Here is a 25,583-nt window from a genome sequence, read left to right as displayed (position 1 = left end):
TGCAATGCAGGAGATCCTGGTTCGATTCCTGGGTCAGGAAGATCCGCTGGAGAAGGGATAGGCTACCCACTCCAGTATTCTTGGGCTTCCCTTGTGGCTCAGCTGGTAAAGAATTCGCCTGCAATGTGGGAGACCTGGGTTCGATCCCTGGGTTGGGAAGATCTCCTGGAGAAAGGAAAGGCTACCCATTCCAGTATTCTGGCCTGGAGAAGTCCAAGCTCATGGGGTCACAAAGAATCGGACACGACTGAGCGACTTTCACTTTACTAATGGTACCTCCGTCCTTTGTTAGCAATGTGGTCATCAGTTCTCTATCAAGGAAACTAAGGATGTGTGTGTGTGTGTGTGTGTGTGTGTGTGTGTGTGTGTGTGTTAGTCGGTCAGTCGTGTCTGACTCTCTGCGACCCCGTGGACTGTAGCCCACCAGGCTCCTCTGTCCATGGAATTCTCCAGGCAAGAATACTGGAGTGGGCTGCCATGCCCTTCTCCAGAGGATCCTTCCAAAATAGCCAGATCCCCTGGTCACATTTGTGTCTCCACTGTGGACACAGGACACAGGACACTTAACTTAGTTAGCCAAAAGTACTTCTTAACCCCCAAAGTGCAGAGGTATGACCAAATGGCTAGAGCCTTGGAGTTGGTCAGGTTAATACTTAAATCTTAGTTCACATACTTAGCAAATATAATGCTCAGCCTCAAAATGTTCATTATTCAAATGGATATAATCCCTCACAAGGTAGTTTTGAAGTCTCATGATGATAAAGTGATTAGATTGCCTGGCACAGAGTCAGTTGTCAATAAAGCATGGCTGTTAGAATTATCAAAGTTGCTAATTATTGGAATGGTGATACCAAAATTGTTGTGATTTTATTTTCACTAACTGTTTTTGTTGTTTTTTTTTAAGAGAGATCCATATGTGTGTTTGAAGTGAAGTAAGTGAAGTAAAGTCGCTCAGTCGTGTCCAACTCTTTGCGACCCCATGGACTGTAGCCCACCAGGCTTCTCCCATGGGATTTTTCCAGGCAAGAGTGCTGGAGTGGGTTGCCATTTCCTTCTCCAGAAGATCTTCCCACCCAGAGATCGAACCCAGGTCTCCCGCATTGTAGGCAGACGCTTTACCGTCTGAGCCACCAGGGAAGTCATGTAACTTATTCTAGAGATTTAGTCATTCGTGCAATAATCACTTCAGTTCTCTTCTAATTATTAATGGATTCAAAGAACAGGAACTAAGTGCCTACTATGTGCCAAGTACCGTGACTCTAGGGTCTAGGAAAGATGCAAAAATAAATGTAATATAGACTCCATTATAGAGAATAGGTAGAGAATAATTTTAAAAAGAAAATAAGTATCATAAATGAGGCATAAACAAAATACTGTGGAATTCAGAAGTATATGATTCTTCTGTGTAAAGGATTCTAGGAAACTATCATGGTAGAGGAGGTATTTAATCTAAGTCTTACAGTAAACATACAATTTAGATACACAGAGACTGAGGAGGAGGAAGACAAATGAATGGATGATTCATGAATGATTCATTCATTTCAAAATCTTCCCATTGCTCAAATTCCTGGAGATCAGCCTTGGTGGTGCCTACGCTCTAGCCATGGCCAGCAAAGTCATATGAAAGTGAGGCGGCATCACAGAGACACATGCAGAGGTTTGGGATGGCCTCAGGGAAGAGTGACTGTTAATCAATTTGCAATAAAATCTGGGGAAGTTTCAGATGCCGAGGTTAAATATTTTAACTTTATTCAAGCCTTTCAGAAAGAGATTTCAAAAACATTAACCCCATGTTGAAGTTAAAAACAAAAGCTAGGGATCTGGTCAAAAGTACAAGCTGACTGAAAGAACATTGTTAAAAGATAAACTGAGGCATACTGAAAATTTAAGCAAAAATCATTGTGCATTATGTAACCCCAAATTGGACGTGGTCAGGAGTGACCTGCCAACAGAAGCCGGGAAAAAGATATATAGAGAGAGTGTGGAAGCAAAGAAAGGAAATCATTGATTGGTTAAAAGTTTAACGCCTAGTTGACTATTTGTGACTGGTTGTCCTCTGTTTTGATTTCCTAACCTTGACACATTGACAGGCTTAGAGGCTGGTTTCCTTCCAGGCTGCCAGGGCGTTAGAGCCATAGTCTACTGGCCTCCTTGCTTAATTAATTTAGTAACATGCACATTGTTAAGATTTGTTGAATGGCATCAAAAATTCTTTCTAGAAGTTTCTGAAATGCATTAAAAGGAAGCACGTTTGGACGTATGAACACAGCAGAGAGAAGCCTCTTTCAGTAGGTCAGGAGTGAGTTAAGAGCACCTAAGTTGAGGCAGAAAGACAAATGGGCAACATCATGATGGTGTTTCATGCCTCTGTAACTCTGTCCTACCTCCTACCAAGATGGGGAATCTGGTCAAATTTAAAAAAATCAAATGGCATGTCTCTCTCATTTTTTCACTTAGAGATATATAAACATTTCAATTTTAAAATCATACATGAAATAGATAACAAAGTGATTGGAAATTCCGTTAATCTGGCAGACTCAAATGCAAGCCAAAAATATATCAAAGAGATACCTCCCAAGCTCTGCTTTCTTTTCTTTTTTTATTGGGTTATAGTCCCTTTGCAATGTTATGCTAGTTTCTGCCGTACAATGAAGCCAGTCAATCTGCTGTGTGTACACATATATCCCCTCTGTCTTGGGCCTCCCTCTCACTCCCACCCCCCATCGCATTCCTCTGGGGCGCCGCGGAGCACCCAGCTGAGCCTCCCGTGTTCTACGGCAGGTTCCCGCTGGCTAGCTGTTTTACACATGGAAGGGACATAGGTCAATCCTAACCCCCCGTTTGTCCCATCCTCCTCTCCCCGCACTGGGTCCCCATGCCTGTTCTCTATGTCTGCATTCCCAGTCCTGCCCTGAAAACAGATCTGTGCTGTGCTTCGCTGTTCAGTCGTGTCCGACCCTGTGCAACCCCATGGACTGTAGCCCACCAGGCTCCTCTGTCCTTGCAGATTCTTCAGGCTAGAATACTGGAGCGGGTTTCCACTTCCAAGTCCGGGCCATCTTCCCAACCCAGGGATTGAACCCAGGTCTCCTGCACTGCAGGCGGATTCTTTACCATCCGAGCCACCAGGGAAGCCCCAAAATAGATTTATCTGTACCATTTTTCTAGATTCCACATATTTCTGTTAATAAGCAATATTTGTTTTTCTCTTTCTGACTTACTTCACGCTATGTGACAGACTCTCGGGCCATCCACGTCCCTACAAAATGCATTCTTTTTCCATGCCAACACTGTCCTGTTTGTCTGCCTCAATGTCTTCTTCAAGAATGTTCAGTCAATTCCTCCCTTAAAATCTAAATGAGTTGACAAGTGCTGAACCCGCTTCATGACTGCAACCAGCAAGGCATATCTAGCTAACTTTCAATCTGGCCCATTTTTGTGTGATGACACTCTCTTAAAGTGACTAATATTATCTCTATGTGTGACAGAGCCCTATGTGTGACTTTTCATTATAAAAATATCCACTGAGTACATAACATTATTCATGAAAACATGAGAGCTTGCAGAAGAAGTAAACAGCTGAAAGGGCAGCAAGACAAGATAAATGTTTCCTAATAAAATCATGGAAGTGTATTTCATTATCTGTGAGGAGCAGAGAGGTTAGCCTAAGAGATATATAAGGTTAAAAAATATACCATGAGAGATACACTCAGACACAACTACAGATAAATATATTAATAGAAATATAAAATTTATCATTGTCCTACTCCCCCAATGACAGCTTATTCCCACCCATCCCCTCTCTATTATTATCCAATTATAAAATCAGGGACGTGGGAAGTTCACTTAATCTTTCCTTTTCCCTAATTATTAAAAATGTTCTGGCTATATTTTACTAAGTAAATTTCTCCTGCTGATCTAATTTCAGCTAATGGCTATTTTCCTCTTCTTGTATAGGATAAAGTGGAAACTCTTTATGATGGAATAAAGGCTACCGTTGATTTAGCTACCTCATAGCGTTATCTCCAATCCTACTTGCTTACGTACCCTTGCACGAGCTGTTCCCTCTGTTTGGAATGGCTCCTTCCACTGTGGGTGAACTCCAATGAAAAGGCTCAAAGATCATCTCCTGGGTGAAACCTTTGCTGCTCCCTACAGCCAAGCATAAAGCACTTATTATTAATCTACATCCCTGATGCCCTAAATATTTTCTATAGCTTACCTGTCTCCATCACTCGTCTAAATGAAATTCTTGAAATCAGATAGGCCTCATTAATCACAGTGAAAAATCAAAACCATGTACCACACAGACGCATACACACACACACAAACATACACAGTCTATAAAGTCAACATTAACAGAAGTTAATATTAAACTATCTTCATTACCATAACTATTAAGACAATTTCAAGAGACTCCTATCCAGAAAAATAACATTGCAAGTTACTATAATGTTCCTTCCAAGAATTTCTCTAAAATCCATCAGCTCAATAGAAAATATCAACCAACAGTTTATGCACTAAGGCTCTTTAAATAATATATTTGGATGAAATAAATATCTTTAAATGCACTATAATAATAGTAACATAATAGTGAATGGAGGAGAGTTACTACTGAGTAAAATGTACAAATGAATTCCAGTCCTTGTGCTCATTCCTTCTCTACAGAGTCTGGTGACCCCACTTCTCACCACTTTTCTAGGCTAACGAAAGGGAAGAAATGTTTGCATTTTCTGAGCTCTGTACAGAGCTGTTTTCCAGATAAATCTTTAGGTAAACGAAGGCATGGCCAACACCCCTCAGTCGAGGATGCAAGTGTGCTGAGCCGTCCCAGTCAAGCGCAGCTCTGTGCAGCCGTGTGGGCTGCAGCCTTCCAGGCTTCCCTGTCCACGGGGTCTCCGGAGTGGGCTGCCATGCCCTCCTCCAGGGCATCTTCCCCACCCAGGGGGCGAACCCTAGCCTCTTCCTGCCTCCCGCATTGTCCCACGGGTTCTTCACCACTAGTGCCACCTGGGGCGCCTTGAAGTACAACAAATACGTCTACATCCACGAACTCATAATCACACCAAAAATGATAATATTTGGTCAACATTGCAGGATGTGAAGGAATTATCTATTTTAAATACTGATTAGAAAAAAAACAACCACCATTCATTTCCACGAACTGTCCACTGGTGTACTAAATACTACCTGAGGAGAAATTTCTGTTTATAAAAATATTCTAAAGGATTTCCAGTCTCAGTCATGCATGATAAAGTAGCTGGTATTGAACAAAGCCTTCTGCCAAGAACAACTATAAAAGCTGATGACGTCCATAAATCAGCTGTGTGGAGGAGCCGGCAGAGTCAGAACAGGCAGGACTCGCTCGGGCTCCGACAGAAGGGAAGCACACGTGGTGAGGTCTATACTCATGCCATGGCTTTTCTCTGAGGGCATTTTTCTAACTGTAATGTATGGAATATAACTCAAACTAAGTGACAGTCTTACTGGATTGAGGGGAAAGAGGTCTGAGTTCAGAACTGCCAGTGTGTCTGGAAATTGAGCATCACACCCCAGATAGGAAAGGAACTGAGAGAAGGATCCAAAAATTTGCATTCAAATTCCCTTCTACTCATGATGATGACTCACACTGCCAGCAATGCTAACACAAGTGATGGCAGGTGAGTAGATGGAATTAAACTTTTGCTGCTGCTGCTGCTAAGTCGCCTCAGTCGTGTCCAACTCTGTGCGACCCCATAGACGGCAGCCCACCAGGCTCCCCCGTCCCTGGGATTCTCCAGGCAAGAACACTGGAGTGGGTTGCCATTTCCTTCTCCAATGCGTGAAAGTGGAAAGTGAAAGTGAAGTCGCTCAGTCGTGTCTGACTCTTAGCGACCCCATGGACTGCAGCCTACCAGGCTCCTCCGTCCATGGGATTTTCCAGGCAAGAGTAATGGAGTGGCGTGATTAAACTGTTGACGTGTTCTCATACTGGTCAGTAACTGATAAAGTTACTAATTTAAGGTAGATCACAATAAGATATGGATGCATATTGTAGTTACATGGAAAATATCAAAAAGAATAATTTTTATAGTACATAATAAAAAAATCCTATAGAGGGAAAATAGAGTAATGAACAGTATCTGATTAAAGTAATTCAAGAAAGGATAAATAAAGGATCAAAGAATGGGCTGCTATAAGAAAACACCATGGGCTCCCAGGTGGCACAGCGGTAAAGGATCCACCTGCCAAGCAGGCAGTGCAGGTTTAATCCCTGGGCTGGGAAGATCCCCAAGAGGAGGAAATAGCAACCCACTTCAGTATTCTTGCCTGGGAAATCCCATGGACAGAGGAGCCTGGCGGGCTACAGTCCATGGGGTCCCAAAGAGTCGGACATGACTGAGCACGCGCGCACACACACACACACACATGAAAATGCCATAGCCTGAATGGCTTATAAACAATAGAAACTTATTTTTCACAGTTCTAAAGCCTGAACGTCCAAGATTAGGTGGCTAGCACAGTTGAGTGCTGGTGAAAGCCTTCTTCCAAGCTGAAGATTTCTTGTATCTTCACACAGCAGAGAGAAGAAAGGAGAAGCAAGTCCCCCTTCCCATCTAAAGGCACTAATCCCACTCACAAGGGCTCCATTATCAGGACCTCATCTAATCCTAATTACCTCTCAAAGGCTCCACCTCTTAATATGGTTACATTAAGAGGCAGGGTTTCAACAGATGATTTTTGGGAGGGAAGCATTCACTCCACAACACCAGCTCTATCAGTAGTTGTACAAGATATAACTAGAAAAAAAGACTTCAATTAAAGGACAGACTGCTGGACGGAACTTCAAACAAACAAATAAGCCCCGGCTATACGAGGCTTGCGCTTCCCAGGTGGCTCAGTGGTAAAGGCTCTGCATGTGCCAACGCAGGAGCCACAGGAGACCTGGGCTCAGTCCCGGGGTGAGGAAGTCCTCTGGAGAAGGAGAGGGCAATGCACTCCAGCATTCTTGCCTGGAAAATCCCACGGACAAAGGAGCCTGGTGGGTTATAGTTGATGGGATCGCAAAGATCCGGACACGATTGAGCACACACGCACAATATGATGTTAGTAAAAGACAAACTCTAAATTTAAGAACACAGAAACCTCAAAAATAGAAAGAGTGGAAATATATACAGTATGCAGAAACTAAACAAAGGAAAGCTGGTACAGCTTTAAAAACACTAACAAAGTTGACTTCAAGCATTACTAGAAATAATGATATTTCAAAATGATAAAAAGAGTCCTTTAAATAGGAAGATAATACAATTTTTTTTTGTTTTTCAAATGCATTTAGACATTTGCCAAAATAAACCAAAGAAAATGTTAACAAATTTTAAACAATTGAAATCATAGAGTATATTTTCTCACTGGAGTGGAATTAAACTAAATAGTGACATAAAGATAACTAGCAAAATTCCTAAATGCTTGAAAATTCAGCAATGCACTTCTAAATAATGTATGAATAAGAGGAAAAATTGTGATGGAAATTACACAAGTTCTTACAAAGTCACTTTCATAAGTTGATCTGTTTTTGAATTACCCATTTCATAAAACAATTTTTGGAAAACATTAAAGGAAGCTTACAGACTCTCTCCACTTCTCCAATCTAAAATAGACATTTTCCCAACTACAATTCCAGCCATTACTGGAGTTGAATTTGTAAAGAACTGTGAAGGGTCTACGATTTTATGGTCCTTGCTACCTAACATGTTAGGCCGGCACAGTTTTAAGGATGCTAGCCCAAGATGTGCGTCAGAGCCAAGGACTTTATTAATCACAGCACACGGACAGCAGGAGCTTCAAGCGTACATGGGTTTCCTGCCTCACAAACCCAACCAGGCGTGACACGGAGTATCTCCATCTCGCGTGCACGCAGCTCACTAGAGTGACCAGCCCGTGCTGTGCTCCAAACTGAAGGGTTCCTGATATGTAGGACGTTAGGCTGTAATCAGGAAAACCTCAGGCCAACTAAGACAAGTTTGTACACAACGAGTTTGTGTCACAGCCCAGACGCCATGACTTTAGGAAACACGGAACTTTTAAAGGAAACTCCCAGCAAATTTGCCCAAACTTTGCTCCAGAAAGAGACATTATCTTTATTATCCTGGATGGCAAACAAATCTGCCCTTTGCCTCAGAGAGAAACTCTATCTTTATCTTTTCAAGCTGTTTGCCATACAAACATACTTAAGAAGATATTCCAGAATAGAAGCTGCCAATATATCTGCTCAGAAGATGTGCAGAAAAGCAAGAGATTTGAAGGGTATTGTCTCCTGCTACTATCCCCATAAAATTACAGCACAATTATACTGTAATCATCTCTTTACTAATCTATATCTTGGCATCAGAAATGAAAGGTCCATGCTCTTCCATACTTTGGTCATGTTTCCTTTGTTAAAAACCCAATACAAAATGTTTGCTATTTTTTTTTTGATTGGAAGTTTGTGATAAAGGCACTTAAGTATATTGAAAATGACCTATGTCTTAAGTTACTATTTTATCTCAGCAAAAATTTAATAATAAAGAAAAAAGAGATACTTGTTTCTACTGTTTCCACTATCTAAGGATATACTTATTAAATCTACTTTTGGGCATCTACCAAAAGAGATTCCAAGGACCAAGAAAAAGACAACAGAATTTAGGAGCGGGGACAAGTAAATCAGATAAAAACAAAGAAAAAACAAAACAAAACTGTGTCCCTTTTGGTGAATGAAGTTATATTAATACTAGGAGATTTAACTAACCTGAACTTTACTGAGATGTGTACAGGCAATTTCCGTGAACTTCATCAGCCCATAGGTTCCAGCAGCTCATGTTAACTGTGACAGTCTAAATTTCTGGTTGCTTTCCCAGGAGAATTTCTGGGAGTGGCTAGGGGATGCTTTGCAAGCCCTCAGCAAGCCCTTTCTCTCCGTGTCCACCATTCACCACTGGCACCCACCACATTTGTGGGACTCTGGGGCTTCCCACTAGCAGTGAGGTTTGAGTCCCACGAGGTATGGCTTCATCGATTCCATTACTGCCTTAGTTTTCTCTCACCGCATAGAAAAATCACCATATATGTAGGGACTTAAAAAAACACAAATCCCCTCACACTTCTGTGTCAGAAGTCTGGGCAGGCTCAACTGGATTATTTTCTTAGAGTCTCACAAGGTTGAAATCAAGAGGTTTCCTGGGCTGGGCTTTTATCTGGAAACCCTAGGAAAGAATCTGCTTCCAAACTCATTCAGGCCATTGACTCAACATCGACTGAGATCCCTATGTCTTTGGCAACTGTCAGAAACGGGCTACTTTTACGTTCCTTAAGGCCACCTGCATTCCTTGACACAAGGCTCCCTTCGTGTTCATTTCAGCAACAGCACATCAAATCTACCCTTGTGCTTTGAATCTCTGGCCTCCTTCTGTGCCCCTACCTACAGATGAGGGCTTATCTGATAGGATCAGGCCCAGCTGGGTAATCTTCATACTTTAAGGTCAACTGACTTGGGACTTCAGTTACAACTGCAAAATCCCTTCAAAGATGTACTTAGATAACTGCTGAATGGGTAACTGTTGAATGGGAGTCAGAAACCCTGGGGTGGGGTGGGGGCAAAGCAACTTTAGACTCTTGTCCACCACACTTACATCACGGAGAGAGCATTTCCCCCTCTGCATCTGTTTTATGGAGCTGCAGTGAGGCACTGTTTGTCCACCTATACTTCAGAGTTTTTAGAAAATCAGATTTTTCATGGTTTTTTTTTGCGGGGGGGGGGGTCCCAAATCACTGCAGATGGTGATTGCAGCCATGAAATTAAAAGACGCTTATTCCTTGGAAGGAAAGTTATGACCAACCTAGACAGCATATTAAAAAGCAGAGACATTACTTTGCCAACAAAGTCCGTCTAGTCAAGGCTATAGTTTTTCCATGGATATGAGAGTTGGACTGCGAAGAAGGCTGAGACCAGAAGAATTGATGCTTTTGAACTGTGGTGTTGGAGAAGACTCTTGAGAGTCCCTTGAACTGCAAGGAGATCCAACCAGTCAATCCTAAAGGAGATCAGTTCTGGGTGTTCACTGGAAGGACTGATGCTGAAGCTGAAACTCCAATACTTTGGCCACCTGATGTGAAGAACTGACTCATTGGAAAAGACCCTGATGCTGGGAGGGATTGGGGGCAGGAAGAGAAGGGGACGACAGAGGATGGGATGACTGAATGGCATCACCGACTGGATGGACATTGTTGTAGCCACGCTTTCCGGGAAACAAACTCACTCAGAAGGACAATGCAGATAGTGGAGTGCAGTTTATTATACCGGTGGGCCCAAGGCAGAGTCTCCTCTTAGCCAAGGACCCCGACCAGCATTTGTGAAAATCTTTTATACCCCATGTATATGGGGTAATGGGGTATAAGACTCACCACCCCAAATTCCTTGAGACTTACATAAACAAAGGAAGGGTAAATACAATCCCAATAACCTCATCATTCATGTGCCATGTGCTCAGACAGTTAAACAATTAGCCAATAATCAATAAGCCCAAGGTTACAGTCCAATAGGTACAGAAAATTTATGGCCTGTCTGGAGGAAGGGGTGATCAGTTTATGTGTTCTCTTAGGCGAGGAGTAACCTGGATATGATCTTCAAGGTTCACCTGTCTGGAGGGGGTCTTATCCGTCTGTCGTCATTTCCACAGGCACTAAACACAGAGTTCAGAGTTCATTGGAGAGGCGGCCGAGCATGGTCAGCACGAACAGGCCTGAGATGGAGTCCAGGCCCTGTGAGTTCCTTCTTCAACATGAGTTTGAGTAAACTCCAGGAGTAGGTGATGGACAGGGAGGCCTGGTGTGCTGCGATTCATGGGGTTGCAAAGAGTCGGACATGACTGAGCGACTGAACTGAACTGAAATACATTGTGCACCACAGGATTTTCAATCTCCATCCAATAGCATCTTGCCTACTAGCCAAATGAAAATGAAAATTCTTATGTTGTATTTGGAATCACTCATTCACCCAGACAACTATGGCTTATTACAAAGCGAAACTCTCCTCTTTAAGGACACATACTTTCTCAGAAATCTCCTTAGTCCATCAGAAAAACAAGTCATGGGGAGATGGCCTCACCAGTACACCAGGCATGTCCAGACAAGTCTGAATTCCGGAGCCTGCAGCCCGTTCTCCTGCTACATTTACAGACTACTGATGCGGGCTCTCCGAGCTCTGTGTCAGGAGGAACACCAAGTATGCTGAGCTGCTGCGCTCTGAGGAACAGAGGAAAAAAAAGTTTTTTGATAAGCAGTTAAATGTATGACTTGTTGTTTGAGACAAACAGGGATTTATGCTGCACTAGCTGACATGTTTCCTCAAAGAACAAGCCTCAGAGTTTTTGTGCTTGGAAAGGGTAAGGGCAAAGCAACAATTAACCAGACACAATTCCAGAAAGGATAGGTAGAAAGTCCTGAGTGTTGTTTCTGCAAGATGATGTGCTGGTCTGGAGCCAAGCATTCCAAGTACGGATCAATATCAGTGACCTGAGATACGCAGAGGACACCACCCTCATGGCAGACAGTGAAGAGGAACTAAAGAGCCTCTTGATGAAAGTGAAAGAGGACAGTGAGAAAGTTGTTTTAAAACTCAACATTCAAAAACGAAGATCACGGCATCCGGTCTTACCACCTCATGGCAAATAGATAGGGAAACAATGGAAACAGTGACAGACTTTATTTTCTTTGGCTCCAAAATCACTGCAGATGGTGACTGCAGCCTTGGAAGAAAAGCTATGACAAACTTAGACAGCATATTAAAAAGCAGAGACATTACTTTACCAATGAAGGTCTGTATAGTCAAAGATATGGTTTTCCCAGTAGTCATGTATGGATGTGAGAGTTGGACCAAAAAGAAAGCTGAGCACCGAAAAATTGATGCTTTTGGACTGTGGTGTTGGAGAAGACTCTTTAGAATCCCTTGGGCTGCAACAAGATCAAACCAGTCAATCCTAAAGGAGATCAGTCCTGAGTATTCATTGGAAGGACTGATGCTGAAGCTAAAGCTCCAATACTTTGACTAGCTGATTCAAAGAACTCATTAGAAAAGACCCTGGTGTTGGGAAAGATTGAAGGTAGGAGGAGAAGGGAACGACAGAGGATGAGATGGTTGAATGGCATCACTAACTCGATGGGACATGAGTGAGAGAGCTAATACTTAGGTAGGTTGATAAGGAGTCTGGGACTCTCAAGGAAGAGAAAGGGGTTCAGTGCCTTTGAGGAGGAGAAAGGGATCCAGTGTTCCCAAGGAGAAGAAAAGGACAATTTTTTCTATAACAAAACAACTCATCTTAAGCCCTGTACTAAGAATTAAAGTTGACTTAAAGCTCAACATTCAGAAAACTAAGATCATGGCATCCAGTCCCATCACTTCATAGCAAATAGATGGGGAAACAGTGGAAACAGTGTCAGACTTTATTTTTGGGGGCTCCAAAATCACAGCAGATGGTGACTGCAGCCATGAAATTAAAAGGCGATTACTCCTTGGAAGGAAAGGTATGACCAACCTAGATAGCATATTAAAAAGCAGAGACATTACTTTGCCAACAAAGATCCATCTAGTCAATGCTATGGTTTTTCCAGTAGTCATGTATGGATGTGAGAGCTGGACTATAAAGAAAGCTGAGGGTCGAAGAATTGATGCTTTTGAACTGTGGTGTTGGAGAAGACTCTTGAGAGCCCCTTGGACTGCAAGGAGATCCAACCAGTCCATCCTGAAGGAGATCAGTCCTGGGTGTTCATTGGAAGGACTGATGCTGAAACTGAAACTCCAGTATTCTGACCACCTCATGAGAAGAGCTGACTCATTGGAAAAGACCCTGATGCTGGGAGGGATTGGGGGCCGGAGGAGAAGGGGACGACAGAGGATGAGATGGCTGGATGGCATCACCGACTCGATGGACATGGGTTTGGGTGGACTCCGGGAGTTGGTGATGGACAGGGAGGCCTGGCGTGCTGCGGTTCATGGGGTCGCAAAGAGTCAGACACGACTGAGCGACTGAACTGAACTGAACTGAACTCTGTAGGATTTCACTAAATGGCCGTAAGCAATTTTCTTACTTATTCTGAGCCTGTTTCTTTACCTGTAGTGTAAAATAACACCTCTCTTGCTTTTGTACTGCATGTATCTTTCATTCCCTCTCTTCATTCATTTCTTCTTACATAATGTGGTAAAGACTGAGTATATGTTTCTCAAACCCATTTGTTATTTTCTGAGCCAGCAGTTAAACTCCTTTTTCCAGCAGCTACGCATCTCAGTGGCTCATGAGACCTGCTTCTCCAATGAAACCGAAGTTGAAGGGATAGGCTTCATCCAGTCCAAGGCAGTTTCTTTTTCCCTCACATTTTATGTACTTTAATTTTTTTTTCTTATAATATCATGGAATAGGTATTTTCTAAAGAATGTATTTTTTTCAATGTAATAGTTAAATCTTCTTAAATTTAAAGTTGCCTCCTGTGTTCTTAAAGTGGCATGTTTTGACTTATGAAATTGAAATTGTTAAATTTTTCACTGTAAAAGAAAAAAAAAAGGCAAGAAAAAGGAACAAACCTTCAGCTAAATGGGACACTGAGACAGCAGTATTAAACCAGGACTTTTCAGGGCAAACCAGAACAATACATATAACCTAACTAGAGAACCAGAAAGAAAGAGAGATCAAGAGATGAATGGATATTGATTTCCTACACAGATGTCAACCCTCCTCAGAAATGGAGGATATCATATTTCTAATAATGAAACATTAGAAGCAGAACACAGAGGGCATCAATTATGAGAAAACAAATGACAACTTCTCATCAACCACAGCTGACACTGGATATGTGTTGTCTTCCAGCTGCAGTGCCATCCTTATTTCACTTAAGAAATTAGTAAATTTACTGTTTCCAAAGTTTTGCAGCCAACCATCCCCTGAGAAAAACAAAGCTAAATAATATTCCAAGGAGAATGAAGGAAACAAACACACACCCGCGAGATACATTTATACCCACGCCATAAGGCAACAAGTGACGTATTTTAAAGGAGACAGTGTCTAACACAAATGTGTTCCTCTGAAATCAAAGCTTCCCCAGGGGCTAGTACAAGACCACCTCGGGGAACCAGTAGCAACGTAAAGAAAGAAGAAGCCGAGTGACAATTACTATTTAATGCTTCAAAAAAAAAAATTCAGATGGAAGCAGTTTTTTGTTTTTGTTTTTGTTTTTTTCCAGTTCAGGCTGAAGAGGTCTTTCCTCTTGTCACATTCTCAGTTTCTCCCTGAGGTTAAGAGTACAAATTCATAAACACCCTCAAGAAGACCTACAGCCTAAAATGGCTACTCAGCCTTGCAGAGCCAGGTCAGAAGGGGAAGGATAAATTCTAATTATCCATTGAAATTACCTTTGAATCCAGAATTTCTATTTTCTCAATACACTCTCAGAGAATGGAATATTTTTCTCAAGGACCACAAGAGGGAGTATTCTTACCTCTTTGTCACAGTCCATCTCTGACATCAAATAGATACTATCCTCATACTTGTCTAAAAGTGGTAAGACATATTATTAAACACTAGGAAAGCTTCTTTTTTACTCATCTAAAATGCAAGTGATTATCTGCTTGTCTTTCATTTTTCTGTATTTATTATACCCAGGATGTCTTCTTGGACATTCATTCATGATAAAGGAGAAAGACAGCATCTCATGCTAGTTCTTTCTCCTGTTTATTATATTAGGAATGTGAAGAAGGATTTCTCTCTCAAGTTGTCTTTAGCAAGTGCAAGATAGCAATGGGCAATTCTCCCTAATTAGGAGGAAGGCAATCGGTGATCTAAAAATAATTATACTATTTCTTAAAGCTAAGCTCCTGTCTAGTCCCTAGGATGCTAAAAGTGAACTACAATCTTGATTTTGTCACTTGTCATGATTCTGTCACTTATGCCTGCCAAGAAGATAAAAAGGTGATAACTAACACTTTCTTCAATGACTAAAGTGTGGTGAGAATCAAGAAACTACTAGTCTTATTTAAGATACTGGCACTACTTTATAAAACATTTTGACTGTATTAGCCAAAGTAATTAAATCCAACTGCTAAAAAAACAAACAAACAACAAAGAAATTCAGAATATCTGTGGATTCACACACACACACACACACACACACACACACACACACACACACACGGCTTATTTCTCACCCAAGTTACTCTCTCAAGTCTGATGAGAGTTGAATGAATAGCCTGGGCTGCTCTCCTACAAGTTACAATTCAGGATTCAAGTTCCTCCCATCCTGTGACTGTATCATCTTCCCCACTAAATCCTCTCTTGTTGATGAGCAAATTTTAGGGGACAGAGCTGGAAACAATAGACCTTACTTTTGTCCCCGCCCGCTGTCTCAGACTCAGGCCTGCTTAACCTGATTGTAAGGGAGGCGGAGAGTGAGGCTCCCTGTGTGCTTGGAAAGAGGATGTGTACGAAGTAACAACTTCGAGGCCAAGAGTTTTTAACATGGGGTTCATGGGCTGCCAAAACATCTTTTGGCTTCATGGAAAATGAATTCCATCCTACCCTCTACCTGAAATATTGCATATTCTTCAAATATATATGTAGGTTGTGTTAGACATCTGTGAGGCCCCAAACCACATCCCGCTCAGCTCATCTGATTTCATTGCAGCTGAGGTAAACCTCATGCATATTACCAGTGTCTCTCCTCAAATATGAATGACATCTCTCTGCTTTTCTGCCTCAGGGTTTCTCTGGGGTCTTGGAAGTCACTCAGAGAGACTCAGTAGACACAAAAGCATGCAATGTGTGCTAAGGCACCTGAGTCATGCCCAGTTCTTTCCGACCCCATGGACTGTAGCCCTCCAGGCTCCTCTGTCCATGGGATTCTCCAGGTATGAATACTAGAATGGGTTGCCATGCCCTCCTCCAGAGGATCTTCCTGACCCAGGGATTGAACCCGTGTCTCCTGCATTCACAGGCAGATTATTTACCACTAGCACCTCCTGGGAAGCCCCAGACACAAAAGTGCAGAAGTATTATCAATGGGAGGGACAACCTTTAAACCATGTTGAACATGAGTTTTCATGTCAACAGACTCACCTCCAGCTCTTTAACAAGATATTGGAGGCATGTTCCACAAGACTCTTCAGAGTTCACAGGGGAGATTGAGCCCCAGTTGTTCTCCCTTTCCTGTTCTCTCTATTCTCTCATGTGCTTCCTGGGATTATGTTCCAAATAAAGCACCTTCACTGCGTCATTGAATCAGACTCTGCTTTCAGGAAAACCCAGTTTAAGAGCTAGAATGGAAAATGGCTCCAGGAAACAGTCCCTTATGATAGGATTTTGAAACTGAATTATCCAACAGTCAATAGCAGGCATTGCATGGGGCAGACGTGGGAAGGAGGTTAACTCCCAGCATCTGTGGCATCACCGTGACTAAGGCTCTCCTCTACTATACAGAGCAGAGGAATAAGGTTCGAGTGAAAGGCAAAACTTTAACATATGCAATATCTCTAGTACTTGAATGGTAAGGGGGCAGATGTAATTAAAAGACTGGAAAGCATTGGTGGATGGACTTTCCTAAAGGCTGTTTTCTATTAACAGTCTCTTCAAGGTGCTAGACTTTCATTAACACTCTCCTTGAGGTTCCAAAGCGATTCCTACATGTTTTAGGTTTGCTGTGATAGCAGTACCCCTCTACAGCATTTGCAGGTACCAAACACTAAGCTCTATTCTATTCATCTATTGCGAGGTAACAAGTGACCCCAAATATAGAAACTTATAACAACAACATGCATTTTGCTTAAAACCAATCATCTGAACGGGCTTCAGCTGAGACAATTCATCTATGCTCCACTCAGCTTTGCCTGAGACTGAAGGCTGGCAGCTGGAATCATCTGAAGTCTGGCTCACTCGGACGTCTGCTGGTTGATGCTAGTCTTGGCCGTGAGTATGAGTTGAAACACCAACATGTGCTCTCTACACGTGCCTTCACAGTATGGTGGCTGGTTTCCAAGGGTGAGTTTTTCAAGAAAGGAAGTTGTATTGCCTTTTCCAGCTAGACCTTGGTAGTGACACAGCGTCACTTCTCAATGCATTCTCTTTTTTACAGATAAGTCACTAATATAGCACTGAATACTATTCAAGGAGAGGGTAATTAAAGTCAATCTTCTGATAGAGAGTGCTAAAAAGATTGAGGACATGTTTAAAAACCAAAACATGCACACATATACTTTACATGAATCTAATAATTTCTCCTGTGTCCCATGGATTGGACTGGCAACTTATATTAATGCAACTATGAATAATAACTGTTCATTTTGTTAAAAATACACCTGGACAAATACAAGACTCAACAGCATGCAAGGGATTTTCTATAAGCCTTTCAACAGCATATTGCTTTGCAAACTTTACATGTCTAACAAAAGCTTACCAGATAGGCTCAATAGTAGAATGGAGATGACAGGAAAGAGGACTATGCAACAGTAACCAAAAGTCTAATATTTGTATAATTGAAGTTCTAGAAGGAAAAAAAAATGGATGGTGCAGAGAAAATCTGAAGAAGTAATGACTGAAATGTCCTACTTTTGGTGAAAGTCAAGAATTTATAAATGTTAAAAGTTCAGTGAACTTCAAACATGATAAATACAAAGAAGTTCATGCTGGACTTGACTGGTGGTCTAGTGGATAAGAATCTGCCTGCCAATGCAGGGGACACGCGTCCGATCCCTGGTCCAGAAGATTCTACATGCAGTGGAGTAACAAAGCCATGTACCTGAGCTACTGAGCCCATGCTCTAGAGCCCAGGAGTTGCAACTACTGAGCCATGCGTTCCGAATACTGAAGCCCGTGCACCTAGAGCCTATGCTCCAAACCAAGAGAAGCCACGCAGTGAGAAGCCCGTAGGAGACAGCAAAGAGTATCCCCTGCTGGCTGCAACTAGAGAAAGCCACTGCACAAGGACAAAGACCCAGCACAACCAAAATTAAATTAATCAACTAATTAAAAACAAAAGAGTTCATGGCAAGACATTTTATAATCAAACTTCTAAAAATTGAAAACAAGTTAAAAACATTAAAAAGTAGGACAAAAACAATATTTTAACTATAAGGGGAACAACAATTAAAGCGTTGTTTCTTATCTGAAATACCAGAGGCCAGAAGGAATTGGCTCAATATTTTCAAGAACATAAATTTCTTTCAGGAATAAAGATAAAGTAAATGCTTTCTCAAATGAAGAAAACTTTTTGCTGGAAAACCTGTTCTAAAACAATTGCTAAAGGAAAATTTTCAGACTAAAGGCAAATGATACCAAAGGAAAACTTGTATCAAAAGGAATGAAGGGAAAGCTACTGATATGGTAGATAATTGGGTAAATAAAACTTTTCTTGAGCTCTTTAAAATACATTTGATATGTGAAAACAAAAATTATTACATTGTCTGATAATTTTTCAATGCACATTAAAGTAATACACGAGACAGCTGACAACATAAATGGGAGAGAATAAAAGCAGCTACATGGTGGTAAGTTTCCCACATTCTAACTGAAGCAGTAAATATTGATTTTATCTAAGCTGTGAAAAATTAAGCATAACTCCTGAGCACCACATAAACTATGAAAAAGAGAGTCAAACACACAATAAATAAAGTGAAATAATAGTAAAAAAAATCATACAGTCCAAAGAAAGGCAGTGAAAAAGAGACAGAAAAGCAAATAATGAAGGGGAGAAAATAGACAATAAACAATGAAATGATAGACTTAGATCCAAATATGTCAGTAACTATATTAAATGTAAATAGTTTAAACATACAAATTAAAGAGCAGATTGTCAGAAACAATTTAAAAATAAAAATTAGGTAGCTTAAAGGAAAAATGATGGAAAAAAGATTTATCATACAAACACTAATCAAAAGAAAGTTAAAGTGATAAAAAGGGATTTTACATAATAATAAAAGGGTCAATCCACCAAGAAGACAAAATAATCATAAATGAACTGCCAAGCTTCAAATACATAAATCAAAAGTTGACCAAATGAAAAGAAAAATCTATAATTATATCTGACAACCTCAACATCTCTCAGTATTTGATAGAACAAGCCAACAAATATCAGAAAAGGTATGGAATTGAACAACACCATCAACTAATGGATTTAATTCACATTTATTTAACACCCACTAACAGCCAAGTACACATTATTTTCAAGTGCATGGAACAATCACCAATGTAGACTATGTCTTGGAATGCAAAATAAAAACTTGACAATTTTAAAAAAATTATAATTATAAAAATACATCCTCTATAATAGATTTAAACTAAAACTAATAATGTAAAGATAACAGAAACATTTCTAAGCACTTAGATATTAAGTTGTTGTTGTTTAGTTGCTAAGTTGTACCTAACTCTTTCTCGACCCCATGGACTGTAGTTAGCCAGGCTCCCTGTCCATGGAACTTCCCAGACAAGAATATGGGAGTGACAATTCCAGAAAAATAAATGACCCAATTAAAAAATGGGCCAAAGAACTAAACAGACATTTCTCCAAAGAAGACATACAGATGGCTAACAAACACATGAAAAGATGCTCCACATCGCTCATTATCAGAGAAACGCAAATCAAAACCACAATGAGGTACCATTACACGCCAGTCAGGATGGCTGCTATCCAAAAGTCTACAAGCAATAAATGCTGGAGAGGGTGTGGAGAAAAGGGAACCCTCTTACACTGTTGGTGGGAAGGCAAACTAGTACAGCCACTATGGAAAACAGTGTGGAGATTTCTTAAAAAACTGGAAATAGAACTGCCATATGACCCAGCAATACCACTTCTGGGCATACACACTGAGGAATCCAGATCTGAAAGAGACACGTGCACCCCAATGTTCATCGCAGCACTGTTTATAATAGCCAGGACATGGAAGCAACTTAGATGCCCATCAGCAGATGAATGGATAAGGAAGCTGTGGTACATATACACCATGGAATATTACTCAGCCGTTAAAAAGAATTCATTTGAATCAGTTCTAATGAGATGGATGAAACTGGAGCCCATTATACAGAGTGAAGTAAGCCAGAAAGATAAAGACCATTACAGTATACTAACACATATATATGGAATTTAGAAAGATGGTAATGATAACCCTATATGCAAAACAGAAAAAGAGACACAGAAGTACAGAAGAGACTTTTGAACTCTGTGGGAGAAGGGGAGGGTGGGATGTTTCGAAAGAACAGCATGTATATTATCTGTGGTGAAACAGACCACCAGCCCAGGTGGGAGGCATGAGTCAAGTGCTCGGGCCTGTTGGGCAGGGAAGATCCAGAGGAATCAGGTGGAGAGGGAGGTGGGATGGGAGACCGGGATGGGGAATTCGTGTAACTCTATGGCTGATTCACATCAATGTATGACAAAACCCACTGAAAAATAAAAAAATTAAAAAAAAGAATATGGGAGTGGGTCGCTATTTCTTTCGCCAGGGGATCTTCCCGACCCAGGGATTAAACCCATGTCTCCTGCATTGCCAGCAGAATCCTTACCACTGTGCTACCAGGGAAGCCCCCTCACATATTAAATAAACAACATGTTAACAAATAAGCAACAGGTCAAGAAAAAAAATATCATGAAAAGTTAAAAAATACACTGGAAAAAATTATAAGTCCAAAATATTAAAATTTGAGGAATGACTCTAAAGCCATCCCCTGAGATAAATGTATAGTATCAAATACTTAGGTTAGAAAAAAATAAAGGTCCCAAGTCAGTAATCCAAGTGAAAGTTTAAGTCCCTCAATCATGTCTGACTCTTTGCGACCCCAAGGACTATAGCCTGCCACGCTCCTCTGTTCATGGACGTCTGGCCATGGAATTCTCCAGGCAAAAATATTGGAGTGTGTAGCTGTTCCCTTCTTCAGGGGATCTTCCCAACCCAGGAATCCAACCAGGGTCTCCTGCATCGCAGGCATATTCGTTACCAGCTGAGCTACCAGGGAAGCGTCATCAGTAATCCAAACTTTTACATTAAGAAACAAGGGGGGGAAAACTGAACTCAAAAGCAAGAGTAAGGGGGAAATGACATGATGAAGATAAGAGCAGAAACTGAACAGAGAAAAAAATAGAGAAGAAAAAATTGGACTTGATTAACCTCGTAGGTATGTGGGTGTGTGTGTCAGTCACTCAGTTGTGTCCGACTCTTTGCAACCCCATGGGCTGTAGCCCGCCAGGCTCCTCAGTCCATGGGATCTTCAGGCAAGAATACTGGAGTGGTTTGCCAGTCCCTTCTCATTATTAACCTTAGGAAGGCTAACAAAGTTGACAAGTTTTATCAAAAACTGAAAAAGAAAAAGAGAAATCATTAATATCAGGACTAAAATGGAATATTGTCACAGGTCCTACAGGTGTTGAAAGAAAAATAAAGGAATGCTATGAACAATTAACTTCACATTATCCAATAACTTTACAAAATGGACCAGCCAACACCTCAAAAGTCATAAACTATCAACACTCAACCAAGATGAAATTGACATTCCAAATAGACTTATAACTGTTAAAAATTAAAACTGTCTAGTTAAGGTAAAACCTTTCCAAAAATCTCCTGCCTCAGATGGTTTCACTGGTATATTTAAAGAAGAAAGAACATCAGCTCTACAGTCTCCTCCTGAAAATAAAAGAACAGGGAACACTTCTCAAACCTGTTTATGAAGCCAGCATTCTTCTGGCAGACAAAGAGGACAAGAAAGTAAAGAACACCACAGACTGGACAAAAAGCACAAGAAAATAAAAGAAAATTACTGACGAAAATCACTCCTGAACATTGACACAAAAACCCTCTACCAAATAGCAGCATATAGAATGCAGTAATATATAAAATAATGACCATGGAACACTGTGATCAATCAATATATCTATGATATCAACCATCTAAAGAAGAGAAATCAGTAGATATCACAAAAAGTTTTTTGCTCAAGTTTTAAATCACTTCATGACAAAAAAAAATACTCAACAAACTAGGAACAGACTAACTTCACTTCATGGGAAATAGATGGGGAAACAGTGGAAGCAGTGTCAGACTTTATTTCTCTGGACTCCAAAATCACTGCAGATGGTGATTGCAGCCATGAAATTAAAAGATGCTTACTCCTTGGAAAGAAAGGTATGACCAACCTAGATAGCATATTAAAAAGCATAGACATTACTTTGCCAACAAAGGTCCATCTAGTCAAGGCTATGGTTTTTCCAGTGGTCATGTATGGATGTGAGAGTTGGACTGTGAAGAAAGCTGAATGCCGAAGAATTGCTGCTTTTGAACTGTGATGTTGGAGAAGACTCTTGAGAGTCCCTTGGACTGCAAGGAGATCCAACCAGTCCATCCTAAAGGAGATCAGTCCTGGGTGTTCATTGGAAGGACTGATGTTGAAACTGAAACTCCAATACTTTGGCCACCTGAGGAGAAGAGCCGACTCATTGGAAAAGACCCTGATGCTGGGAGGGATTGGGGGCAGGAGGAGAAGGGGACAACAGAGAATGAGACGGTTGGATGGCATCACCCACTCAATGGGCATGGGTTTGGGTGGACTCGGGGAGTTGGTGATGGACAGAGAGGCTTGGCGTGCTTCGGTTCATGGGGTCGTAAAGAGTCGGACACGACTGAGTGACTGAACTGAACTGATGGAAAATAAAAACAAATTCACTAACACTCTTGTCTATGAAAAGTTGAAAGCTTTCCCCCCTTAAATAAGGATCAAAGCAAAAATATCCTCTTTCACCACTTCTATTCAACATCAAGAAGATTGGAAAAGGAGAAATCAAATTACTCCTATTGGCAAGAGAGAAAATTTTCTTTGTAGAAAATCCAAAGTGGTTTACAAAGAACAACAACAACAATAACAAAAACCTAAAAACTAAAAAATGAGTTTTGCAAGGTCTCAGGATATATAATCAACACACAAAAATCAATCATTTCTAGTTGCCAACGATGAACAATAGGAAACTAAAAATCATTTTTTAAAACATAATAGCTCCCAAATAATGAAATGCTTAGGTATAAATCTAACAAAATATGTGCAAGACCTGTATGCAGAAAATTACATAATTCTGAAGAAAGAAGTCAATGCAGTTCAAAATAAATGGAGAGACATACTGTGTTAGTGGATTAAAGATTTAATGTAATAAAGCTGTCAATTCTCCTCAGACTGCACTATAGATATAATGTAACTCCAACAAAAATCCAATAGGATTTTGTAAGTATATATAAGCTGATTCTAAATTTCATATAGAAAAGCCAAAAAAAGAAAAGAGAGAGAGAAAGAATGGCCAAAACAATTTCTAGAGAGCAGAATAAGGTCAGAAGTAATTTAAAAATTACTATAAACTATATTAATCAAAGCAGTGTGCTATTGTCAAAGAGATACACACAAAGGCAAATGTAATAAAAGAGAAAATCCAGAGAGAGACCCACACAACTAAGACCAATTGATTTTTTACAAAAAAAAAAAATCCTTACACTTTATATAAAATTAATCAATCCTAGATCTAAATGTGAAACATAAAATTATAAAACTTTTGAATAAAACGTAGGAGAAATTTTTCATGATACGTGGTTAAGCAAAGAGTTCTTAGACATGATGCCAAAACTACAATTCTTAAAAGAAAAAAAATTATAAATTAGATATCATCAAACTTTAAAACCTTCATTTTGTAAAAGATTGCTAAGAGAATGAAAAGACCAGTCACAAACTGAAAGAAAACACATGCATCATATATCTTATAAAAGATTTCTATCCAGAATATAAAAACAATATTCAAAGAACTCTCAAAAACTCAGCAGTGAAAAAACAACTCAATTTAAAAATGGACAAAGTATTCATATAGACATTGCACCAAGGAAAATATATAGTTTTCAAATAAACACATGAGAATATGCTCAACATTATTATCCATAACAAAACAAAATAAAAAACAGGGAATTCCCTGGGGGTCCAGGACTCTGGGCTTTCACTGCCAAGGCCCCAGGTTCAGCCTCTGTTGGGGAACCAAGTTCTCAAAAGCCACATCATCATCTTGCTCCTGCTCAGTCGTGTCTGACTCTGTGCGACCCCGTGGACTGCCACCCACCAGGCTCCTCTGTCCATGGGGTTCTCCAGGCTGGAGCACTGGAGTGGGGTGCCATTTCCTCCTCCAGGGGAACCTCCCCACCCAGGGATCAAACTCTAGTCTCCTGCAGCCCCTGCACTGGCAGGCAAGTTCTCACATACCATGGCCGAAAACAAAAATTAAAAAAACACTGAGCTACCACCTCACATTATCAGAAGGCTAAAAATTTTAAATATATATATATATAAAATAATGGGCTTCCCCAGTGGCTCAGCGGTAAAGAATCCACCTGCAATTCAGGAAACATAAAGAAACTAGAGTTCGATCCCTTGGTTGGGAACATCCCCTGGAGGGGGGCAAACAATGCCCTGTAGTACTCTTGCCTAGAGAATCCCCTGGACAGAGGAGCCTGGTGGGCTACAGTCCACAGGGTCGCAAAGAGTCGGACAGGACTGAAGCAACTGAGTGTGCACGCATACAATAATACTAAGTATCAGTGAGGATGCACAGCCACCAGAACTCCTGCATTCCTGAAATGCAAAATGATATACTCACTCTGCAAAACAATTTGACAGATTCTTATAAAGTTAAATACATCTTGCCATATGACCCAAAAACCCCACTCCTAAATATTTACCCAGGAGAAATGAAAACGTCTCACACAACATATGTTCACACAGTAGCTCTATTCAAAATTGTAAAAAACTGGAAGGAAGCCAAATGTCCTTAAGCGAGTGAATGGATAAACAAACTGTGATACATCCACACAATGGAATACTACTCAGCAATGAAAGGAAGAAACCACTGACACAGAGAGAAACCTGAATGAATCCCAAATGCTTCCTGCTGGATGAAGAAGACAGCCTCAAAAGGTCACATTGTATGACTCCATTTATATGACAGTCTAGAAAAGGAAAGAACATGGTGATGAAAATTGGATCAGTGACTGTCACAGCTTAGGGCCTGGGGAAAGAGTATGACTTCAAAGCAACAGCATGAGGAACTTTTCTGGTGACAGACCTGCTCTACACCCCAAGTGTAATGATGGTTACATGAGCGTACACACACATGGAACGGTTCATCCCCAGAATGAATTCTGTTGGATGTTAATGTTAAAAATGAAAGAGTAAATAATTTTTAATAACCTGAACTATGAGGATAATAGTTACCATTTTCAGAACTCTATGTGCCAGAAACTTGCTAACTACAGACTTTATATTCATTAACTTATTAATCCCTACCGTAACCCCGTTAAGTTTCCTTATTTCACAGATAAGGAAATTGAAACATAGATTAAGTAAGTTGTCCATGATCACAAAAGTAATAAATGGCTGAATCAGGATTTAAACTCATCCCTCTCTCTATAGACCCGTAACAGTCATCACTTTTGGCACTGAGACAGAAAACCAGTTTTGGAAGACAGCAGAATGTTTGCTTCTGCTGTTTAAGATGGGTACAAACTAATATTTATTACTGACATCCAAAGT

At 40.6% G+C, this 25,583-nt stretch overlaps 1 long non-coding RNA gene across 1 annotated transcript in view; it reads right to left on the bottom strand.

Moving 5' to 3' along the window:
- Positions 1-25,583, bottom strand: part of LOC136152364 (uncharacterized) — a 41,491-nt gene that overhangs the window by 8,222 nt on the left and 7,686 nt on the right. The window contains exon 2 of the long non-coding RNA XR_010660203.1: positions 4,048-4,152. This is a non-coding gene — a long non-coding RNA (uncharacterized lncRNA). The remainder of the gene's footprint in view (positions 1-4,047; positions 4,153-25,583) is intronic.

This window comes from Muntiacus reevesi, chromosome 21 (assembly GCF_963930625.1).
Source record: "Muntiacus reevesi chromosome 21, mMunRee1.1, whole genome shotgun sequence".
In the NCBI taxonomy this organism is placed as follows: Eukaryota; Metazoa; Chordata; class Mammalia; order Artiodactyla; family Cervidae; genus Muntiacus; species Muntiacus reevesi.
The sequence above is the reverse complement of the archived record's forward strand: the minus strand, read 5'-3'. Positions and strand labels throughout refer to the sequence as shown.